We start from the raw sequence: 25,473 nt of genomic DNA on the forward strand, positions 1-25,473 counted from the left end.
CACTGAGTTAAGAGAGAATTCTGACCGACAACTCAACGAGTTCAGGAGCTATGTCACAAAAGAGTTTGATACGATAAAGAAGAACCAAACAGAAATACTGGAAATGAAGAACACAATAGAGGAGATTAAGAAAAATCTAGATGCTCTGAACAGTAGGGCCGATAATATGGAGGAAAGAATTACCAATTTGGAAGATGGCAATATAGAATTGTTGCAGGCAGAGGAGGAGAGAGAAGCAAGACTTAAAAGAAATGAAGAAACTCTCCGAGAATTATCAGACACAATTAGGAGATGCAACGTAAGGATTATAGGTATACCAGAGGGAGAAGAGAAGGAGAAAGGGGCAGAAAACCTATTCAAAGAAATAATGGCTGAGAACTTCCCAAATCTGGTGAGGGAGATGGATCTTCAGGTGACAGAAGCCAATAGATCTCCAAACTTTATCAATGCAAGAAGACCAACTCCACGGCATATAGTAGTGAAGCTAGCAAAAGTCAACGACAAGGAGAAAATATTAAGGACAGCCAGGCAAAAGAAACTAACCTACAAAGGAACCCCCATCAGGCTATCAGCAGATTTCTCAGCAGAAACTTTACAGGCTAGAAGAGAGTGGAATGATATATTCAAAAATCTGAAGGACAAAAACCTACAGCCGAGAATTCTCTACCCAGCGAAAATATCCTTCAAATACGATGGAGAAATAAAAACTTTCCCAGATAAACAAAAATTAAGGGAGTTCATTGCCACAAAACCTCCTCTTCAGGAAATCCTCAGGAAAACCCTCATTCCTGAAAAATCCAAAAAAGGAAAGGGGCTACAAAACCAAGAGCAGAGGAGATAAGTAGAAGGACAACAACAGAGAGTAGCAGCTCTACATCAGAACAGATTAAACCATGGGACGAGAAACAAAGGAAACTGAAGAAAACCGGAAAACAAGACACAAAATGGTAGTGGTAGGCCCCCACGTCTCAATAATCACTCTAAATGTAAACGGATTGAACTCCCCAATCAAAAGACACAGAGTGGCAGGATGGATCAAAGAACAAGATCCAACAATATGCTGCCTCCAGGAAACACACCTCAGCCCCAAAGACAAACACAGACTCAGAGTGAAGGGATGGAGAACAATACTCCAAGCTAATAATGAACAAAAGAAAGCAGGTGTCGCTATACTAATATCAGACAAGGTAGATTTCAAAGCAAAACAGATAAAGAAAGACAAAGAGGGACAGTATATAATGATAAAAGGGACTCTCCACCAAGAAGACATAACACTTATAAATATATACGCACCCAACACAGGAGCACCAAAATTTGTAAAGCAACTCTTAATAGAACTAAAAGAAGACATCAACAACAATACAATAATAGTAGGGGACCTCAACACACCATTAACACCAATGGACAGAACATCCAGACAGAAAATCAACAAGGAAATAATAGAATTAAATGAAAAATTAGACCAGATGGACTTAATAGATATATATAGAACACTTCATCCAAAAACAGCAGGTTACACATTCTTCTCAAGTGCACATGGAACATTCTCAAGGATTGACCATATTTTGGGAACCAAAGCAAACATCAATAAATACAAGAGAGTTGAAATAATATCAAGCATCTTTTCTGATCATAACGCTATTAAACTAGAAATCAACTACAAGAAAAAAGCAGAGAAAGGTGCAAAAATGTGGAGACTAAACAACACGCTTCTCAACAAACAATGGATCATTGAAGAAATTAAAGAAGAAATCAAATATTATCTGGAGACAAATGAAAATGAGAACACGACATACCAAATCATTTGGGATGCAGCAAAAGCAGTCCTAAGAGGGAAATTCATCGCAATACAGGCTCACCTCACTAAACAAGAAAAAGCTCACGTAAGCAACCTCAAACGACACCTAACAGAACTAGAAAAAGAAGAACAAACAAGGCCCAGAGTCAGTAGAAGGAGGGAAATAATAAAAATAAGAGCAGAAATAAACGATATTGAAACAAAAAAGACAATAGAAAGGATCAATGAAACAAAGAGTTGGTTCTTCGAAAGAATTAACAAAATTGACAAACCCCTAGCCAGACTCACCAAGAAAAGAAGAGAGAAATCGCAAATTAATAAAATCAGGAATGACAGAGGAGAAATCACAACAGATACCAATGAAATACAAGAGATCATAAGAGAATACTATGAAAAACTATATGCCAACAAATTGAACAACCTGGAAGAAATGGACAAATTCCTAGACTCCTACAATCTCCCCAAACTGAATCAGGAAGAAATGGAGAATCTGAATAGACCAATCACAAGTAAGGAAATAGAAACGGTAATCAAAAACCTCCCCAAAAACAAGAGTCCAGGACCAGACGGCTTCTCTGGAGAATTCTACCAAACATTCAAAGAAGACTTAATACCTATTCTCCTCAAACTGTTCCAGAAAATTGAGAAAGATGGAGAACTCCCTAACACATTCTATGAAGCCAACATCACTCTGATCCCCAAACCTGACAAGGACAACACAAAGAAGGAGAACTACAGGCCGATATCACTGATGAACATAGACGCAAAAATCCTCAACAAAATTTTGGCAAACCGATTACAGCAATACATCAAAAAGATTATACACCATGATCAAGTGGGATTTATACCAGGGACACAGGGATGGTTCAACATCCGCAAGTCAATCAACGTGATACACTACATTAACAAAAGGAAAATCAAAAACCACATGATCATCTCAATAGATGCAGAGAAAGCATTCGACAAGATCCAACACCCATTTATGATAAAAACCCTCAGTAAAATGGGTATAGAAGGAAAGTACCTCAACATAATAAAGGCCATATATGATAGACCCACAGCCAACATCATACTCAATGGACAAAAGCTGAAAGCCATCCCTCTGAGGACAGGAACAAGACAAGGGTGCCCACTTTCACCACTCCTATTCAACATAGTTCTGGAGGTGCTGGCCAGAGCAATTCGGCAGGAAAAAGAAATAAAAGGAATCCAAATAGGTAACGAAGAAGTAAAACTCTCGTTGTTTGCAGACGACATGATCTTATACATAGAAAACCCCAAAGAATCCACAGAAAAACTATTAGAAATAATCAACAACTACAGCAAAGTAGCAGGGTATAAAATTAACGTGCATAAATCAGTAGCATTTCTATACACTAACAATAAACTAACAGAAAAAGAACTCAAGAACTCTATCCCATTCACAATCGCAACGAAAAGAATAAAATACCTTGGGATAAACTTAACCAAGGAAGTGAAGGATCTATACAATGAAAACTACAAGACTTTCTTGAAAGAAATAGGCGATGACATAAAGAGATGGAAAGACATCCCTTGCACATGGATTGGAAGAATAAACATAGTTAAAATGTCCATACTACCTAAAGCAATATACAGATTCAATGCTATCCCAATCAGAATCCCAAGAACATTCTTCACAGAAATTGAACAAACAATCCTAAAATTCATATGGGGCAACAAAAGACCGCGAATTGCTAAAGCAATCCTGAGCAAGAAAAACAAAGCCGGCGGAATCACAATCCCCGATTTCAAAACATACTACAAAGCTACAGTGATCAAAACAGCATGGTACTGGTACAAAAACAGGTCCACAGATCAATGGAACAGAATTGAAAGCCCAGAGATAAAACCACACATCTATGGACAGCTAATCTTCGACAAAGGAGCAGAGGGCCTACAATGGAGAAAAGAAAGTCTCTTCAACAAATGGTGCTGGGAAAACTGGACAGCCACATGCAAAAGATTGAAAATTGACCATTCTTTTTCACCACACACCAAAATAAACTCAAAATGGATCAAAGACCTAAAGATTAGGCCTGAGACAATAAGTCTTTTGGAAGAGAATATAGGCAGTACACTCTTTGACATCAGTTTCAAAAGAATCTTTTCGGACACTGTAACTCCTCAGTTGAGGGAAACAATAGAAAGAATAAACAAATGGGACTTCATCAGACTAAAGAGCTTCTTCAAGGCAAGGGAAAACAGGATTGAAACAAAAATACAGCTCACTAATTGGGAAAAAATATTTACAAGCCACTTATCCGACAAAGGGTTAATCTCCATAATATACAAAGAACTCACACTGCTTAACAACAAAAAAACAAACAACCCGATCAAAAAATGGGCAGAGGACATGAACAGACACTTCTCAAACGAAGATATGAATATGGCCAATAGACACATGAAAAGATGTTCATCATCGCTAATCATCAGGGAAATGCAAATCAAAACTACACTAAGATATCACCTTACCCCCGTTAGATTGGCAAAAACATCCAAAACCAAGAACGACAAATGTTGGAGAGGTTGTGGAGAAAGAGGAACCCTCATACACTGTTGGTGGGAATGCAAACTGGTACAGCCACTATGGAAAACAGTATGGAGATTTCTCAAAAAGTTAAAAATAGAAATACCCTATGACCCAGCCATCCCATTACTGGGTATCTATCCTAAGAACCTGATATCAGATATCTCAAGAGTCCGTTGCACCCCTATGTTCATTGCAGCATTATTTACAATAGCCAAGACGTGGAACCAGCCTACATGCCCAGAAACTAATGATTGGATAAAGAAGATGTGGTATATATACACAATGGAATACTACTCAGCCATAAAAAAAGACGAAATTGGCCCATTCACAACAATGTGGATGGACCTCGAGGGTATTATGTTAAGCGAAATAAGTCAGTCAGAGAAAGACGAACTCTATATGACTCCACTCATAGGTGGAAATTAGTATATTGAGAAGGAGATCTGATTGGTGGTTACCAGGGAAAAGGGGGGGTGGGGGGAGGGTACGGAGGGGGAAGTGGTGTACCCACAACATGACTAACAAAAATGTACAACTGAAATCTCACAAGGTTGTAATCTATCATAACATTAATAAAAAAAAAAAAAAAAAAAATTGGAAAAAAAAAAAAAAAAAAGAAAACCAAGAAAAAAAAAAAAAAAAAAAAAAAAAATTTATGAAAGCTGTTTACAGTAAAATAGCAAACTATGACAAGACAGAAACCTACCCAGCTTATTTTAAAGCTAAGTTGGACCATATTTCCTTAAAGTGTAGACAACAGCAGGAGTAGAACACATTAAGTATACGTTTAGTGAGGAAAAGTTTTTTTTGAGGAAGATTAGCCCTGAGCTAACTGCTGCCAATCCTCCTCTTTTCGCTGAGGAAGACTGGCCCCGAGCTAACATCCATGCCCATCTCTCTCTACTTTATATGTGGGATGCCTACCACAGCATGGCTTGCCAAGTGGTGCCATGTCCGCACCCGGGATCCAAACCAGCAAACCCCGGGCCGCCGAAGCGGAACGTGCGCTCTTAACCACTGTGCCGCCAGGCCGGCCCCAAGAAAAAATTTTTTTAATACTGCTTCCAAATAATTTTTCAGTTCATGAATTCCTTATGAAATTGAGAAAGTGACAAGTCCAGATAAGAGAGGGAAGGGAAAGGAAAGCTAATCTGATTTAGCAAAATTTGTTAAGCAACTGGGATTACAGAAATGAAGGAATGAAACTGACATAGTTCCTGTATTAGTTAACTATTGCTATGCAACCAATTATCCCCAAACCTAGCAGCTTAAAGCAACCAACACCTATTATCTCACACAATTTCCAGATGTAGCTTTACTGTGTGATTTTGGCTCAGAGTCTCTCACAAGTCCGTGGCTCACTTACATGGCTATTGGCAGGAGGCCAGAGGCCTCTGTTTCTTGATACATGGGACTCTCCATAGGCCATTTGAATGTCCTTACAATGTGGCATCTGGCATCCCCCACAGTGAGTCATCGAAGAATCAGAGAGACAAAGATCAAGACAGAAGCCACAATATCTCATATAACCTAATCTCAGAAGTGACATACTGTTATTTTTGCCATATTCTATTGGTGACATAAACTAACGCTGGTATAACATTGGAGGCAACTACACCATGGTGTGAGTACCAAGAGGTGGGGATCATTGGGGATCATCTTGGAGGCTGGCTGCCATATTCTTCCCTTGGGCCCTCAATGATTCACATCCCTCCCACGTAGAGAATTTATGCACCCTCTTCCAAGGCCCACCAAACTCTCATCCCATTATAGCATCACCTAAAAGTTCAGAATGTCACAGCTAAATCAAGCCTAGGTATGAATGATGTTCCTTGACTGTAGTTACGGACAGCTCCTTGAGTACAGCTTCTCTTGATCCGTAGACCTATAAACTAAAGAGACAAGTTCTTTGCCACTTACTGTCCAACGTGCAATGGTGGAATAGGTAAAGGATAACCTCCAGAGACATATCTGTTCAAAGAGTAAAAAGTAGGAGACACACAGGATCAGTGGTCCATAAAATCCAGCTGGGGAAATGTTGGAAGGTTCTTGATTAGGACTTGGTCCTACTGTTAAGAAATGATTCCAGGTGGCTTTTTGCTCAGCTGTCTGGGCTCTTGGTTCTACTCTCTGCGTCATCCTCCCTTTTATGAGAGAGAGTAAATGTTTTCAGCAAGCACTTTTCTGAAGCTGTTCCCTGCCAACAGAAGTTTTGGTCTTTCAGAGGTCTTAACGAAGGGTTTTACAGCCATGTACTTGGTTTCATGTTTAGACTGTTTTCCTGGCAGTGCCCCAAATTTAATCTTTGCCCAGAAGCCATTTTTTATCTTAGCATCTGTTGCCATTTGGAGAGGCAGGGAATTTTCACAACTGGCAATTCCTGGCTCCTTTTTAATTAACCGTCTTTTCTTTAGTTTATCTTTTTCCTCTTAGATTTTGTATATATACTCAAAGGGGGCCAGGGAGCACCTTCAGTACTTTTCCTAGAATGCCCTTTATCAAGACCACCTGGTTCATTAGGCATGTGTTCTGCTTTTCATGTTGATAGCAATTTTTCTGCTATTCATAAAAAGGATCTGCTTTTGCAGTTTCCAGTGTCATTTTCCTCACTTTGCTTTAAGCTCTAACCTACAGCCTACTCAAAGGCTAGCACTGCCTGACTCAAAATCCTCTCCCACATTTTTAGACATTTTTGATGGCAGCATCTCACTTTCAGGCACCAAAATTCTGTATAATCTATTACTGTTATCTACTAGTTATCTATTTTATGGTAACAAATTACCGCAAAACTTAATGGCTTAAAGCAACATTTATTCTCTCATACAGTTTCTGAGAAACAAGCATCTGGAAGCAGTTTAGCCAGGTGGTTCTGGTTCCGAGTCTCTTATTAGGTTGTAGTCAAGATGTTGTCTTGGGCTGGAGGATCTGCTTCTAAGCCCATCCACTTGGCCATTGATCATTCAGTTCCTCACTGGCTGTAGGCCTCACTTGCTTACGACATGGGGCTCTCCACAGGCTGCTTGAGTACCTCACAACGTCCAGCTGGCTTCCCCGAGAACTAGTGATGAAAGGGAAGGAGGGAGGAGGGAGGGAGAGCGAGAGAGAGAGAGAGAGAGAGAGGGAGAAAGAGAAAGAGAGACACTAAGATAAAAGCCTAATGTTGGAAATGACATACCATTACTTCTGCCATATTCTATTGGTCACACCATCAGCCCTGGTATACTGTGAAAGGAGACTGTACATATGTGTGAAAACCAAGAGGCAGGAATCATTGGGAGCCATCTGGATGTTGTTTGCCATGTTTCTGCCTTTAAGAATTTCATACTCTAGTGAACATTTATTAGTGTCTACAGGTTCTAAGCACTGAGTTAGATAGCCACATGCTCATTTGGTATTCACAATCCTGAAAGGAAATGCTACCCCCAATTGAAGCTTAAAGAGATCAAGTATCTTCTTCAAGAACTCACCAGAGAACATAGGTTTGAACCTAAGTCTGGGAAAAAAGACTTGGGAGCCTAGGCCTTAGGAAAAAAAGAGAGGACAAATATTCCATGGAATTATTGTCTTTGTATTTAAATATGAATTTTCTTCAATGTACTTATGTTCAGCAGTATCTGACTTCTGTTTCATATGTGGACATCTCTGGTCAATTGTCTTTTCTTGTATTCCCCTCTTTATATAGCTCTGACCTTCTTTATCTATCCTTTCTCATCTTCCTGCTGACTTTCTTCTCACGACCTTCCGTGGAGTCCTTTGGAATGTCAGACTTAATGTAATATAAATAAACTTGTTTACAAATACTCTTTTGGTAGAACATCCCTCTCCTCTCTTTTTCTTAACTTAATCATGGATTTCCTTCTGGAATACCATTTTTTGGGGGGCCATCTTGAGTAAGCGCTATTCATTCTCTCATGTCTTTTTGTGTTCAGGTAGTAAGTGAGTCAGCCCACTTCTAACTCCAGATTATTGCTTTTTCATTCTTATATAAAAATATAAAAATTCTTCTACCTTTGAAATTTGTCACATCTTATTCACCTTCTCTCTTTGTCACTGTCATTTATCAGTCTCCCTGTAGCTTTACTCTTTTTTTTTAATTTATGAAGTACGAAGTTTTGTTGTGGTTGTTGTTTTTTAAGGAAGATTAGCCCTGAGCTAACATCTGCCACTAATCCTCCTCTTTTTGCTGAGGAAGACTGGCCCTCAGCTATCATTCATGCCCATTCTTCCCCTACTTTATATGTGGGACGCGTGCCACAGCATGGCTTGACAAGTGGTGCGTAGGTCAGCACCCAGGATCTGAACCTGGAACACCAGGCACCTAAGCGAAACGTGCAACTTAACCACTGCAACACCTGGCCAGCCCTAGCTAACTCTTTGTTGACTGAAGCCTTTGGAACTTCTTTATTAGTTTTCTGTCCATCCCAAATTTCACCATCATTCTAGGTGACCATTCAGTGACCATGTGGACCACCCATCCAACAGACTAGTTTTGTAATTTCTTGCTCTTTTCAACTTCAGTGACCTTCACTTCCATTCCTTTTCAACATCCTACTCTCGTGGCTAGACCCTGTGAGACATGTTGAAATCTTTACTCTTTCATTCTGTCGTCTACCCACAATCTCCTAGACTTCCAGTGGTGCTCTGCTTCCTTACGTATACATAAAATACTCGCTATTGGATCTCATCTAGACCTCTAGTTTCCTTGATCCTTCTCTCCCCTCCTCCTTCCCAGTTTATCAGTCAAACAAAACCAATTCCGGCTAATGTAAGTAGAAAGGGACTTTATTAGAACATAGCAGGGAGCTCAAAAAATCAACGGGGAAGTTGGGGAACCAGCTTGGACAACGGGCAAGAAAACCAAGGAGGTTCAGCAGCCTGTACCACAGCTAAGGTAATGCCACAAGGACAATCTGGTTAACGTGCCACTGCTGATACCACTGCCCCTGGACCACTGCCACTAAATTCTTGCTGTTTCTGCTTCCACCATTCCCATAGGTAATTTAAAAATTGTCCCTACATTTTTGTATTACCTCCTTAAGATTCGAAATCTGTACAAGACCATCTGATTGACTGAGTTTAGGTCACATGCCTGTTTCTTTGCCACCAGAAGACTGGGGGAGGTAAGGTCTATCCTCTTTGGCTCACTTAATGAGAGAGAGGACACTGTGTTCTGCTAATATACACAACAGGGCTTCCCTCCAAATAGGAAGAGTATTTGGATCTTGGGTGCCAGAAAACAAAGAAGAGGGAAAAGGAGAGGAAGAAGAGGAGAAAAGAGGAGGAGGAGGAGGAGGAGGTGAAAGTGGAGGTGGAGGAGGAGGAAAAGGAGGAGGAAGAGGCATCCATGAATATCTTGCTAACTCTGCTGGCTTGGGTGGTGATGGGGGAAGTCTGCCTAAAGCCGCCTGATCCAACTCCCACCTCCTCATTCTCGGTAGATCTGCTTTATAGCTCAGAAATGGTAGCCATCAGGCCTGAACTCCCTCAATTTGTCTCTACCTGTAAACATATCTTCATCGACACTCTCCTTTCCTACATTCCTTTAGTCATTTTAGTAGAAGAGCTGTCCCTTCTCTTGTTCAAGGTTAATTTTCTCTTAACCTTCTTAATTAATTCTTAATTAGTTCTTAATTAATATTCATGATCTCATCCACTCTTGTCTTCTCCAGGACTTTCCTTCATTAAATAGCCTTCCTTCTCTTTAGTTAAGTTTTTTTTATTAATAGCTCTTTTATGCCAAACATTGTTGAATGCTGGAGATATAGAGATGAATTTGACACAGCTTTGAAGGACTTAGTATTTAGTGGGAAAAGACAGACACAAATCATTTATTGCAGTGTAACGATTTAATCACAATCATGATTATTTGTGTAATTTGTTTAATATCCGATTTTCCATTAGAATGTCAGCACATCTGTTTGGTTCTCCAATATGTCTTCAGTGTTTGGTATATAGTAGGCGCTTAATAAGTATTACTGCATTCATGAGGAGAGGTGAGCAGAGGGTGCTGTGGAATCACAGAGGACAGGTTCTTGGCCCAGCCTGGAGAACGAGAGAAGGCAGATTGGGGGTGTGGGTGGAGGCTTGGTGAGGGAGATTGAGGAACAACATCTTCCAGGTTTAGAAGTCAGCAGAAGGAAAATGAGGGGAGAGCGCCAGGCAGAGGGAGGAGCATGAGCCGAGGTAGGGAATGGGGAGGAGCTGGATGGTGCAGAGGGAGGAGCATGAGCCAAGGTAGGGGATGGGGAGGAGCTGGATAGTGCAGAGGGAGGAGCATGAGCAAAGGTAGGGGATGGGGAGGAGCTGGATGGTGCAGAGGGAGGAGCATGAGCAAAGGTAGGGAATGGGGAGGAGCTGAATGGTTTAAATAGAGTTATTAGCATCTATTAAGTGTTTACATACATACTTAGCTTATATTTATATACATATTCTAAGTATTTTGTATACATTTTCTCATTTAATACTTAATAATGTCCTGTGAGTAAGGTATTATTCCCATTTTAGCAAAGAAAAATATCTTCAGTCCTTAGGGAAACTAAATAACTTGCCCAAGGTCACTTAGCCCATAAAGGTTAGATCAGGGATTTGTTTGGGATTCTTTCTGGTGCAAAGCCTGGTGTTCTTTAAAACTACCCTCTTATACTAAGGTCGTTGTTCCCCAACCACTGCTCATCAAATCCCCTGGGGTACTTTGTGAAAATACAGAATCCTGGCCCTCCCCAGGATACTGAATCAGAGTTTCCAGGGGCAGAGCTCATAGACACGTATTTTCAGCAAGCTCTTGGGTGATTCTCATACAACTGGCCTAGTATTGGTGCTCTCACCCTTGAGAATCACTGCACATGATTTCAAGAGCAAGGCAGAAGTAGCTGACCAGATCAGGGAGATTTTCCTCTGGACTGCTAAGAATCTTTGACTTTATCCTGCAGATGATGGGGAGTTTCTGGAGGGTTGGAAGCTGGAAAGTGATATGATCAGATAGGGGTTTTATGCACTCTGCTTTGACAACAACGTGAAGAGTGAAGTTGAAGGCAATAAGAACTTCTATCTTCAGATTTCTGTCTGGGCTGATTTCTTCCCTTTTGCCCACAGACATTCTCAAATCTCTAAACACTTTTTCTCGTAGTCCTACCAACCTTTCAATTGTATTAGTCTCCTCTTTCTCCTTGCTAAATTCTTAAAAGAAAACTATACATAATGCCAGGTTTCAATCAGTTCAAAATATTACTTCTCATTTTCTTCATTACTGTCTCACCCTTAACAATCCAGCTTTCCTACCCCATTACTGTGTCTTTGCCAGGGTCATCTTTCATTCAATAAGTATTTATTTAATGTTATTTGCAAAGATGGTCCTTCCCAAGATTTTGGTTTGAAATAATAATACCTGGAATGTAAGAAATAGATCTAAAGGCATCGAGAGAATTGGCCAGTGGAGAAAATGGTCAACAAAGTGTTAATGGACTAGCCTGTTTAGAGCTGGTGGCATGAGCGGAGGACTTACAGGCAATTAGACTTCAGAGGCCCCTCCATCTGAAGCTGGATGAAGGGTCTGATGGAAAATTAGTTTGATTTGGGATAAGTTGAGTTTGAGAAGGTGAGATACGCAGTAGAAATATAGGACTGTCACTTGGGCGAGGAAGGGCATAAAGCTAGACAAATAGACTTGGTAGTCCACAACGTGAAGTGTAAGACTCTGGGAGTGCATAATTAATGCATTAAATTCATGAAATGTTTTTGGAATAATTTGTATATTTGTAGTTGTTTATATCTTGAAAACAAATTTTTCTGCTAAAGGAATCACAAGTATGTCGCGAGAAGTTTAGCTTATCATGATCTATTAGAACTCAAAATCACACGAGGATTCAATCTGACCTTTGGGTTTCGGTCATAATCATATGAGAGCCTCTCCTATGGTTGCATGTTACTAAAATAAAAAAGCACTCAATCTCTTTTATGTATTTTATGTACTCCCTTCCTCCATTTTCTGTATGTCTTCTATTCAAGCTATGCTTTCCTCATTTTAGTTTTTCCATTCATTCTATTTTTCTCACTATGGCTTTATCCCCCACTAAGTTGTCTCTATAAAGAATGAAAATAAACCTAATTCTGTTATTAATGTTTTGGGTCACGTTTCTACTGTTTTTTGTTTGTTTGTTTTCTTTTTGTTGTTGTTATGAAACGTTCCCTGAAGCAAGATAAGCAGAAATGTAATAAAATAAGACTCACTTGCAAACCGTCATGTCTGGTTAGAACCCCTACTATAGTATCATTGCTTGACCTCTAATTTTTAAGACCCTGTGGTGGGAACATATTGAAAATAGGCTATAAAACTGGCCATAATTGGAGCAGTTATCTTCAATAGGAAACAAAAACTTAGGACCCCTGAGTCCTACTTCATTGTGTGCCATATATTTATTAAAATTATACAATTCTTTGTGTCTTTTTTACAACTATATACAAGTATTATAAAATTCATAAATTCAAAGCTTATTATGAAGAATTATAGCTATATCATCAATCTTAAGTGCCAACTCTATTATATGATAATATTTATTTATCTAAGCAGCTTTTTTTTTGGTGAGGAAGATTGTGAGCTAACATCAGTGCCAATCTTTTTCTGTTTTATATGTGGGATGCCACCACAGCATGGCTTGATGAGCAGTGTGTAGGTCTGTGCCCAGGATCCGAACCTGCAAACTCTTGGCCACCAAAGTGGAGCACACAAACTTAACTACTATGCAACCAGGCCAGCCCTAAGCAACTTTCCAAAAGCATTGAGAAGCAGAGTAATGTAGCTAAAAGAATAGAATCTTTGGAGCAATACAGTCTTGGCCTTGAATCTTTAATTTTCCAATTTTACTAGATATTTGTCCTCAAATCACTCATTTAACTTTTTAAGCCTCAATAACCTCGTCTGTTAGATGAGGATATTAGTGCCTACTCCAGATGACCTTGTGGGAGATAATAGCAGCTCACGTCTGATGAGCACTGCTGTGAGCCAGGGTCTCTACAGACACTGCTGCCTTTAATCCTCACAGCAACCTTGCAAGGCAGCTGTTATTATCATTATCATTATTATCATCATCCATCATCATCATGCCCCCTTTATAGATGAGGAAACTGAGCCTTGGGGAGATTTGGCAATTTGATGAAGCTGGTAAGAGCTTGGGGATTCAAGCCAGTTTTGTTTGACTCCAGAACTCTATCTTCTAAATAAAATCATGTATGTAAAACACTTAATCTTGTGTCTGGCATATAGTACATGCATAAAATTTGTTTGTTCAAACCTCTTCCCCACACCCATCCTAGGAATGAGGCTAATATATGCCTGTCCTTCACATTTTAGGATACAAAGTAAAGGTAATCCCCAAGTTACAAATTCCCCATTTAGCACAATAAAAATAGCTTATGATTTTGAGTGTTCACTATGTGCCAAGCACTTTACATATAGCATTTAATGCCCACAACGGCCCTATGGGATAGGTACTATCATTAGCTCCATTTCACAGACTGAGGACGAGGGCACAGAGTCCCGAAGTAACTTGCACAAGATCACACACCACCTGGCAAAGCTGGGCTCTGAACAGTGAGTCCAGAGCATAGGGACCACGTTGTTTACAGATGTTTGAGGAACACAGTGCCTAATGTATAGTGGATGCTCAACCAATGTTTGTTAGTCGAGTAAATGAATGAATGAACTAATGAATGAAACAAACCTGGCGTCTCCTCCACCCTTCGCATTCCAAGCCTCCAGTTAGTAACTAACTCATTCTGGTAACACCATCTGAAATTATCTGAACTACTATTTCTTACGCATCATCTTCTTCATTTTTGCCACTCCAGAATTATGTAATTGCTGTATTTAAGTTCCCAAATGTGGCTGAATATGGTGGTGTGTGTCTGCAGTTGCAGGTGCTTGGAAGAGCAAGGCTGGGAGCTTGCCTGAGCTATAGAGTGTGATGCTTATTGGGTATTTGCATTAAGTTTAGCATCTGTGTGGTTTATTCATTTATTTTCTTATCATTTAATCATTCATATAATAAATTGTATTGAGCTAGTGCTGTGTATCGTTTTGTGATACAACAGTGATGGGAACACATGAGGCCTCTCACTTTACTGGATGTACAGTCTAATGCAGGTGGGGAGGCTAACAGCCAAGCAATCACAGTGCCATAGGAAAGCATAGGGTGCAGGGGGATCATTAACCACCTCTTGTCTGGGTCACTCTGTGAACCCCCTAATGACCTCTGCGCCTCCAGTTGAGTTATCCTCAGAGCCACAAGAGTGACCTTCCTTGATTGTAAATTTGGCCACACACTCCCTGCATTGTAAATCTTCTCTTGATATCTATTGCCCTTAGGATAAAATCCACAGTCCTTTAATGTGTCGTACAAAAAAGGCCCTGAATGGCATGGAGCCTATTCCCACCTGGCACGCTCTCTTCCAGGTACGTTTCATCATAAGGAAGTTAAGGAGCAAAAACTTGAACTTTTCCACATACTTTTTGGTTTCTTTTCTGAAACTGATTGTAGTACAATTTTGCTTTTTATTATTTTGAATTATTTTTTAAGGAAGAGAAAAAAATTGACCAAGTTAATATAAATATAATTTTAAAAGCACACTTGAGAAACAGTAGCTAGTAAACACTCATAAGAACGTGCAGGGAATGGCGGGCACACAATGATTGAAGAGTTCCTGTTTGTTAACCCTCTTAAAAGATTACTTCGAAGATTCTTATTCTATCAAAATAAGTCAGTATACAATATATTTTAGTATACTTTAAATATATATTCTAAATATTTAATATTAATATTTTTCAACATTTAAAATGTATATTACAATTTAAAATATATATTTTTAAATGTACAAGATAGTCTGAAATGAGGCATATATTATAGTGTTTCTATTATAAAAATGTATTTCTGGTATTACTTCACCATCTGACCATCTTGTAAAAGTTCTTATTTCCACATATGGTCATTCCATTTTTTACTAAATGGGCACATATAAAAAGTAGCATTTTCTAGAACACCTGCTGTATATGATGTTTCTGTGAAATTAAATATATTGTTGCTAATATTTTCCCCGAAGCTTGGCAAAATTGCTTATACCTGACTGAAAACTTACATATTCATTTTAGCTTCGTTTAATTTCTGAGATAACATTTCTGATGTTGAGTTAGATGTAACCATGAAATAAATAGAGTTATTTTGATTATCAACCATCAAAATGTGTTTGATTATCAAACACATTTTCTCATATGTGTTAAGGTTATAGTTTAGACATGTTCTGTAGCAAGAAATTGATTATTTTGGGAGCACATTTATGAATTATGACTATTTAATTTGTATTGGCATGACTAATAACGAGTTAAGTTTAAATAAGACTGTACCTTGTGAAGGGGGACCGAGTATGGATCTTTGCTCTTTGTGAGACCCCAGGAAGCACATTTTTCATTAGTGATGGCCACAGTCAATGCAGTGCTTCTTAAAAACAAACACAAAACAAAGCCAGTGATTAGTCTTTGCATAGAGAACAATAAACCAGACCCTGATCCATGACACATGAGCGTGTTTCAGAGGGGGTCCTTCCGTTAGGCGAGAGGGCTAACTGACGTCACATTCTTTTTCCACTCTAGATTCTGTGGTTTTAATTGTTTTTCTTTCTTTACTGACTTAAATATGTCATCACCCAAACACTACATGGAAGTTTCTCAAAATTTATATAAATTCTTAATCTGTGGTATCTTAATAACTAATGAAGACATAATGGACTACAGTTAGTACCAACTTACAGTAATATTACATATACACAATTATATAGAGAGAAGCAGTTTGATTACCAAAATACTTTTAAAACTTAGTGATAACACATTCAATCACATTCCATTTCATTCTAATAAACGTATAGATAAAAATTTATTCCTTCTTTTCTTTTTTTGCTGAGGAAGATTCACCCTGAGCTAACATTGCCAGTCTTGTTGCCAGTCTTCCTCTATTTTGTATGTGGGTCGCCACCCCAGCATGGCCGCCACTCATGAGTGGTGTAGGTCCACACCCAGGAACTGAACCTGGGACGCTGAAGCATGGAGTATGCCTAACTTAACCACTAGGCCACAGGTCAAACCCCAAAATATGTTTCTTAAAATATCATTTCCTCAAGTATCTCATTTGTTATGTTCTAATAATCCTCAAGATTTTTTTCTAAATAATTTTTAATGAAATATTGTAAAATCAGAGGCATTATTGTTTAGAAATGTTGATTTGGGCAATGTAAGTTGCCAAATATGTTTTGCAAACATTTACAACCATTATTGCAAACACATTGTTACACTTTCATTTAATTTGAATAGCTTACTTTTTCCTTACAACAGTAAAACTTTCTAAAGCTTTCATTAAGCTGTTAACAGGTTACAATAGCAGTCAAACATGTTACCATGGTATTTTAGCCAAAAATGATGAGACCACGTCTTATATTTTGGCAAGAATATACACAGCCAGTCTGGCTTTTTTATTTTTAAGATGAAAAATCTAGTTAAATGAAAGAAGTCAGGGAAATTAAAAGAAATCACCAAACAGAAAAGGACAAGAAGGGGAAATCGGCGCTTCGGTTTGGGTGGCCTGCTGTCAGCTTAAGCAGCCAGGCCATGGGTCATCGTGCCCAGGAGGAGAGTTAGGATCCTGTCGGCTTAAGCAGCCAGGCCGTGGGTCATCATGCTCAGCAAGAGTGTTAGGATCGTTCAGCCCATTTTATTGTCTGAGATGCCTGTGCCCTTTAATTCTGTGACCAAGAATACATCTGAATTAGGATGAAGTGCATTTATTTACTGTGGTGTCTTCTCTATTCAAGATCTTCTGTTCTTTCTGCTTCTGGTAGGCGACAGGCCAGCCTGTCCTGTAGGTGCAAACTATTGTCTTGAGCTGGGTCTTACTCTCAGGTGGCATTGTCAGCTACGAGATGACCTGGAGTCTGTCAGAGCGATGGCATTTTTAGAAAAAGTCAACCTTGTCTTCTTTTAATCTATTAAACAATAGGTTATTTGAAGATTTTAAATAAATTGTTTTTATCCATAAGAGTTCATTGGAGTCTAGGCTCATGTGTTTGAGCAGCCTTGATCCTGTGAAACAGAACCTCCTTTATGCCCAGATTCAGCCATAATAATTAGTATCTAATACTTTAGTATGGATCAAACAATCTAAATTCTTTACATATTTTAACTAACGTAATCATTAACCAAACTTATGAGCAAGATACTATTTATGTTTTTATTGTGGTAAAATATGCATCGTATGAAATTTTCCATTTTAACCTTTTTTCTTTTTTGTGAGGAGAGATTGGCCCTGAGCTGACATCTGTTGCCAATATTCCTCTTTTTTTTTTTCTCCCCAAAGCCCCGGGACATAGTTGTGTATCCTAGTTGAATTCATTCTAGTTCTTTCTTGTGGGACGCCACCACAGCGTGGCTTGATGGGTGGTGTGTAGGTCTGTGCCCAGGAATCTGAACCAGAGAACCATGGGCACCTGAAGTGGAGCTTGCGAACCCAACCACTCAGCCACAGGGCCAGACCCTATTTTAACCATTTTTTAGTGTATAGTTCAGTGATAGGAAATACATTCATATTGTTGTGCAACCATCACCACCACGCATCTCCAGAACTTTTTTATCATCCCAAACAGAAACTTAGTACACATTAGACAATATTCCACTGTATGTATATATCACATTTTGTTTATCCATTCATCCATCAATGGACATTTGGGTTGTTTCCACCTTTTGGCTGTTGTGAATAATGCTGCTGTGAACACTGGTGTACAAATATCTGCTCGAGTCCCTGCTTTGGGTTCTTTTGGGTATATATGCAGAAGTGGAATTGCTGGGTCCTGTGATAATTCTATCTTGAGCTTTTAGAGAAATCTCCATACTGTTTGCTAAGGAAAATACTGTTATTATGACCATTTTGCAGATGAAGAAACTTGGGCACAGAGAGGCCAAGTAACTTGCCCACCACGGTCTCAGCTAGTATGTAGAAGAGTCAAGGTTTGAACCCAGAGGGTCTGGCTCCAGGGTCAGTGCTCTTACCCAGTACACTATTCTTATTGTCTCTATTCTATCAGTCTTAGCCATAATGGAACAGTTTGTTTCCTAACTTGGGAAGACTGACTGACATCATTTGGAGTTTTGGGAATTGGGCTATATAAACTAATATTTTTATTCTTAAGAATATTTGTTTTCTTGGGTTGATTTTTTTTTTTACATGACTAAGTTTTTCTTTCCCATTCTTTGTCACTTTTATTCAGTAGTAGGTTTTCCCCCCCTTATTTTCAGTGCCAGACACAGCAAGGAGTGATTACAGCCAACTGTTATTAAAACATTTGTTTGCAACATATATTGCCTTTACTGCTGACCCTAAACTGACTCATTTTTGTGTGCTTTCATTCTTTCTTTTTTAAATACGCCACTACCAAGTCTGAGTGGACGGGGCAAGGGTAAGATAAAGACAGACGAAAGGGAAGGAGTCCAGGAGGCCCACAGAGGAGGAATGCTACAGGCCACAGTAAAAATGAGCTGTATGTAATTTAAAAAGGGGGGATGATACACAAATGATACAGTAATGAGGATACACAACTAAATCCCATAGGCATGACTGAAGGCTTTCACTGTGTCTGATGTCATCCCAAAGGAAGGCATACGAAGTGGAGTAAATCAGTGTTGATACAGACCAAGCTAGTCCATTAGGCAAGATGGTGCAAGAAGTCATTTAACTTAAAAGTGCCCTAGCCTTCCCTAAATAGCTGGCAGACATGGAGAACACCACGGTGATGAAGCTCAGAGCTTTCTCCATGTGGCTATAAAAATGTGTTGTCAAATGGCACATTGTCAGACACTGGACAGGGGCGCCAGTGGACCTTCTCTGTTTTAGGTGTGAATGCTAGATTCAACTATCTCACCTAAGCAGGAAGTGGGCTCCTCTGTAAGAACGCCAACCCTAATTCACCTTGTCTTGAAATATATCCAGATCGTTTGTAGTAGCTACAGCAGTGATATTTTCCTTGGGCTGCCAGGCCGTATGAAGTATTTTCTTGCTGAAGTCTAGGCTGTCGACACTTATTTCATCCTTCTTTCCGTTGCCACTTGCACAGACTTTGTGTGGCTTCAGAACCATGCGGGGTTTGTTGTTTTTCCGTGATGCTTCTAGGGTTATGTCTCGCTTTGTGTTCCTGTCAAACATTCTGACAAAATTATTGCAAGATCCAGTCATGACAACACTGTCAGATCCATTCCAACAACATTCGGATTTGTCAAATATGCAGTCATTTTCATACAGTGAACAAAGTTTACTTCTGACGTATTCATGCACCTTGTATGTTCCCAAAGGCCTGTTTTCCATATTTAAGTCCCAAGTTTTGACTGAGAAATAGTCTCTAGTCATCACATATTGACCACAATGGCTGAATTTTACATCAGAAATAGAGGAGATGATTTCAGGAAAAAAAGACCTGTTACTGGGATCTTCAGGTTCTTCAAACAGTTTAGAGTGCCTGTCACAGAGGGCAGATGCCCTCATGTCACATAACCGAATAGTTCCTTCACTGCTGCTGTGTACTGATGTGTTACGGCTGTTTGCGTGGAATTCTGCTGCTGCAGTCACCTCTCTTAGCTCTTCCATATTGGCAGGCTCCATGTCCACAACATTAGAACTCCTGCCTGTAATTTCCAGATGCCAAAAATTAATCCGCAAATCACCTGCAGATAAATAGATTTCGTAATCACTATTAATAGAAGTTGAGTTGATGTGATATGTGTGAGCATTGGCAAGTATTATTCATGCACTGGCCTCAGCCATTAGATCCATGGGCCTCAAGACTGGCGTTCATAGTACAGTGACTGTGGTAGGGTCTCTATCTTCTGCCTTCCTCTTTCAACTTACGCACTTCTGGTCTTTTGTCCCTTTCACTGATTTTCCATACTTTGATTGTTTTATCATTGGTAAAAATGGAACAGCATTTTTCTGGAGTAACCACTTAATTTTGTTGATCTTTTCTTCTATTTCTATACTTTTCAAGTAGTCAGACTCTGGCTCATGGCTCTGAAAGGGGCTGTAAACATCATATTCTCCTCTGCTATAAGACTGGACTGTTCTCCTGCTCCTCTTGAAAGATGACGACGACTCTACCTCCTTTGTCTCCTGTTGCTAGTAATTCTCCAGAATGATCGAATTCTGCTGTAGAAATTGTATCTGCTGCTTCTACATCATCATCTACTGCTCCTTTCACCTGAGGAAAACACCGCTGAATAGCCCCATCTTCCGGCTCTGGCCATGTTGTGCTGCAAGCAGTGGCTCTGCAGGGCTCCCTGGGGCCCCTGCTTCCTCTCAGTTGTTTTCATTCCTGATCTTAAATCTATTTCAGAACAGTCGTAGATGATTATACAGGAAACTCTTCAGCATCATTCTACAAAACCAAAACAACAATAAAAAAAGGACACTCACACAGTATCAATAACAATAAGCCTGACTTGAAGTACTCTCATTGCAAAACTTAGAAACATACCCTTTAAAATGAGAGTCTATACATGGGCTGTTTCTCTAGTATTCTCCGATGCTGCATACTTTCGGCATCTATGTAAAAGTTCCTCTGATGCTATAAACTTAGACCAAAATAGCCTTAGAAATATAGTAGAAGAGCCCTTAGTATCTCCCCTTAACTTTTGCGCCACGTTAACGTGAAATAGCCATTTCCTTTCTAAAACATACTGATTCTCATGGCATGCAGAATACCTTTCCCCATTAAGTATGATGTTAGTTGTGGGTTCTTCATAAATGCCCTTGATCATGTTGAGGAAGTTCCCTTCCCTTTCCAGTTTTCTGAGTGTTTTTATCATGAAAGGACGTTGAGTTTTGTCAGACTTTTTCTGTGTCGATTGTTATGATCCTGTGGTTTTTTTCCCTTCATTCTATTAATGTGGTATATTACATTGATTTATTTTCATATGTTGAACTGATCTTGCATTCCTGAGATTAATCCCATTTGGTCATAATGTATAATCCCTTTTATATGTGACTGGATTTGGTTTGCTAGTTTTGTTGAGGACTTTTGTGTTTATATTTGTAAGGCATATTGGTCTGTAGTTTTCTTTTCTTCTGATGTCTTTGTTTTTTGTGTAAGGGTAATGCTGGCCTCATAAAATGGATTGAGAAGTGTTTCTTCCATTTAGATTTTTTGTAAGAGTTTGTAAAAGATTCATGTTAATTCTTCTCTAATCTGTGCACTTTAGATGTGGCACCATATATATGTTTGCATCTTATATTTATGATTTGGAGCATATGGCACAAAAATATATTCTACATGATGAGTAGCACAATAGAGACATGGTCTAAAATATGGTAAGGAACTTTCTCTTTCAATATTGGAAAGGTAGAATAATAGGCATTTAAAGAATTCTGATAAGACTACTTCTCTCAATTTACTGATTAATTACAGAGGTAAGAACTTCTTGTTAAGCCATTTTATAGCAATTTTTACTCAGAGTTAATACTCTTTGGCTGCAGGTATATTAACCAATGATGGAACAGCATGAAATAAGGGCAACATATTTATCAGGTAGCATTTTGGAAATTTTTACTCTCTCTCTCCTATACTGAGGCTTTTGACAATGTTTCTACCACTAAATTACTGTAATCCACACAAATATTCTGGTCAATAGTTAAATCGCCTGGTTTTGGAAAGGTAAGATTGGGAAAGAAAATTATCATAGATAAGGTCAAGAAACTTTTGGCTACTAATACTTTAAAACAAACATTTTCCTACAAAATTTTCAGCAAACATTTTCCTATTGGATCATTTGGCAGGGAAATGAATGTCTGGAAATGTGCCCTCGAGCTGTGAGATGCTGCCAAATGAAGTGTTATTTTACAGGGATGCACCTGATTTCATGCCAGTGCGTATAGTGCTGTAATTACATGATCGCCTTGGCCACTGGGTTCTAACAACAAGTGAAAAGCTAAACAGACTGGAAAACCAGCAGCTCTTCTTGGATCTGTAAGAGGCAGGAGGACAGGGAGCAAACTCCTGCCCCCAAGAGACATTCGAGTGAACGCGGGGAGTCAGCATTTAGCAGAGCCGAGACTCACAAGCACAAACCACCATGGGAACCGGTGCCTCGGTAGGAAAACCTGAACTACAATTGATGGATTCCTGGAGGCTCGATGTGGACAAGTCTGAGAGTTAAAAACTCCAGGGGACCCAGTCATAGCCCCTCCCCATTTTGTGAGTTTTACCTCCAGGAGCTTGACTAGGTTCCCATAGTAAATATTGGAGAAAAATCCCCGTGTGCTTCCAGTAAGAGGAGGGGGAAAGGAACCATTTTGAACTACCCCAGAGCTTTCTGTTCTTAGCGGGGCTTACCCTCAGGAGAAACTAGTTAATCAGAACCTAACCTACTGGGGTGTTATCAGAGCTTTACTGACCTGGGGGAAGGGAAATGTCCAGCTCCATTCACCTTTAGCCTTCCGTGTGGGAGAAGGGATATACCCAACTTCAGCCCATTCTAGTCATCCTGTCCCACTTAATGGGAGAGAAAAAAAAAGGAGAAGCACTTGTGATGTTCACAGTCTAGAGTCATGTGTTCATCCAGAGACTGAGACCTAATCCTAGGACTGTAGAACACCTCCCTGCCACCATCCCCACACCTCACCACCACATTACAAAAGGCCCATTTATAGCAGTTCCGTTTATCTGGTATGTCATGTCTGGTTATCAAGAGTAAAGTATAAGGCATACCAAAAGTTCAAAAACACAATTTGAAGATATGGAGCAGACATCAGAACCAGACGTAGCAGGGATGTTGAAATTATCAGGGAATTTAGAAAGCTATGATTAATATGCTAAGGGCTCTAATGGATAAAGTAGAGAGCATGCAAGAACAGATGGGCAATGTAAACCAAGGCATGTAATTCTAGGAAAGAATTAAAAAGAAATGCTAGAGACCAAAAACACTGTAACAGAAATGAAGAATAATTTTAATGGGCTTACTAGAAGACAGGGTACAGCTGAGGAAAGAATCTCTGAGCTTGAGGATGTATCAATAAGAACTTTGAAAACTGAAAAGCAGAGAGAACAATGACTGAAAAAAAAAAAAAAAGCAGAACAAACTATCCAAGGATTGTGGGAAAATTACAAAAGGTGTAGCTTACATGTAATGGGAATACCAAAAGGAAAAGAGAGAAAGGAACAGAAGAAATATGTGAAACAGTATGACTAAGAACTTCGCTAAATTAATGTCAGCCATCAAACCACAGATCCTGGGGGGTTGGCCCCGTGGCCAAGTGGTTAAGTTCGCACACTCTGCTGCAGGTGGCCCAGTGTTTTGTTAGTTTGAATCCTGGGCACGGACATGGCACTGCTCATCAAACCACGCTGAGGCAGCGTCCCACATGCCACAACTAGAAGGACCCACAATGAAGAATATACAACTATGTACCGGGGGATTTGGGGAGAAAAAGGAAAAAATAAAAAATAAAAAAAACTTTAAAAAACAAAAACAAAAAATACCCCACAGATCCTGGAAGCTCAAAGAACACCAAGCAGGATAAATTCCAAAAAAACTACATGTAGGAATATGATTTTCAAACTATGGAAAATCAAAGATAAAAAAAAAATCCTAAAAGAAGCCAGAGAGGAAAAAAACCTCACCTATAGAGGAACAAAGATAATTACATCTGGCTTCTCCTCAGAAACCATGCAAGCAAGAAGAGTATGGGCTGTAGTGTTTAAAGTGTTCAGAGAAAAAAACGCACCAACCTAGAATTTTTTATCCTGGGAAATTATCCTTCAAATAAATGAAGGAGAAATAAAGGCTTTCTCAGACAAAAAGTTGAAAGAATTTGTTTCCAGCAGAGATCTGCCCTGCAAAAAATGTTAAAAGAAGTTCTTTAGAGGCAAGGAAAATGGTGTAGGTCAGAAACTAGGATCTACTTAACGAAAGAAAGAGCATCAAAGAAAGAACAAGTGAAGGCAAAATAAAAATTTTATTTATTTATTTATTTATTTATTTATTTTGGTGAGGAAGATTCTCCCTGAGCTAACATCTGTGCCAATCTTCCTCTTTTTTTTCTTTTCTGTATGTGGGTCACCACCACAGCATGGCTAATGAGTGGAGTAGGTCTAGACCCAGGATCCGAACCTGCAAACCCAGACCACTGACATGGAATGTGCGGAACTCCAACCACTCAGCCACAGGGCCAGCCCCCAAAATTTTATTTTATTTTATTTATTCTTAACTGATCTAACAGATACAGTTTGTTCAAACCGATAATAGCAACAATGTATTCAATTATGTATGCTTATTATATATCTTATGTGTATATATATGTATGCTTATATGTAAATGAAATGAATGATAGCAGTGATACAGGGATGGGAGGGAGGAATTAGGGTTATTTTGTTATTATAAGGTATTTATAGTACTTGTGAAATGGTATAGTATTATTTGAAAGTGAACTTAGATTAGTTGTAAATGTATATTGCAAATTCTGAGGCAACTAGTGAAAAAAGAAGTATAACCAACTGGTAAGAAAGGAGAGAACATGGAATCATACAAAATGCTCAACTGAAACAACAAAAGGCAGAAAAAGAGTGGAAGACAAAAATAAGAACAAAGAACAAGGGCAACTAATAGAAAATAGTAACCAATATGGTAGATATTAATCCAGCCATATGAATAATCACTTGAAGCAATGGTCTAAATTCACCAGTTAAAAGACAGAGATTGTCAGAGTGGATCAAAAAACAAGACCAAAGTATATGTTGTCTCTAAGAGACCCACTTTAAATATAAAGACACATATAGATTAAAAGTAAATGGATGGAGAAAAAATGTACATTTGGTAACACTAATCAAAAGAAATTGAGAGTAGCCATGTTAATGTCAGACAGAGCAGACTTCAGAACAATGAAAGTTATCAGGAATAAAGAAGGCCAGTACATTAATTATAAAGGGATCAGTTCTCCAAGACGACATAACCATGCTTAACAGGTATGTGCCTAAAAACAGAGCATCAAACTACATGAGGTAAAAACTAGTAGAACTGCAAGGAGAAATAGATGAATCCACTATTCATCACCCC

The 25,473-nt window shown here is 39.1% G+C and overlaps 1 protein-coding gene and 1 pseudogene across 4 annotated transcripts in view; one reads left to right on the forward strand and one right to left on the reverse strand.

Annotated features, from left to right (window-relative positions):
* EFCAB2 (EF-hand calcium binding domain 2) overlaps nucleotides 1–25,473 on the forward strand; it is a 128,226-nt gene that overhangs the window by 28,051 nt on the left and 74,702 nt on the right. The window lies entirely within an intron of this gene.
* On the reverse strand, nucleotides 19,337–20,203 carry LOC100065924 (serine/threonine-protein phosphatase 2A 55 kDa regulatory subunit B alpha isoform pseudogene; annotated as a pseudogene).

This window comes from Equus caballus, chromosome 14, assembly GCF_041296265.1.
Source record: "Equus caballus isolate H_3958 breed thoroughbred chromosome 14, TB-T2T, whole genome shotgun sequence".
Taxonomy (NCBI): domain Eukaryota; kingdom Metazoa; phylum Chordata; class Mammalia; order Perissodactyla; family Equidae; genus Equus; species Equus caballus.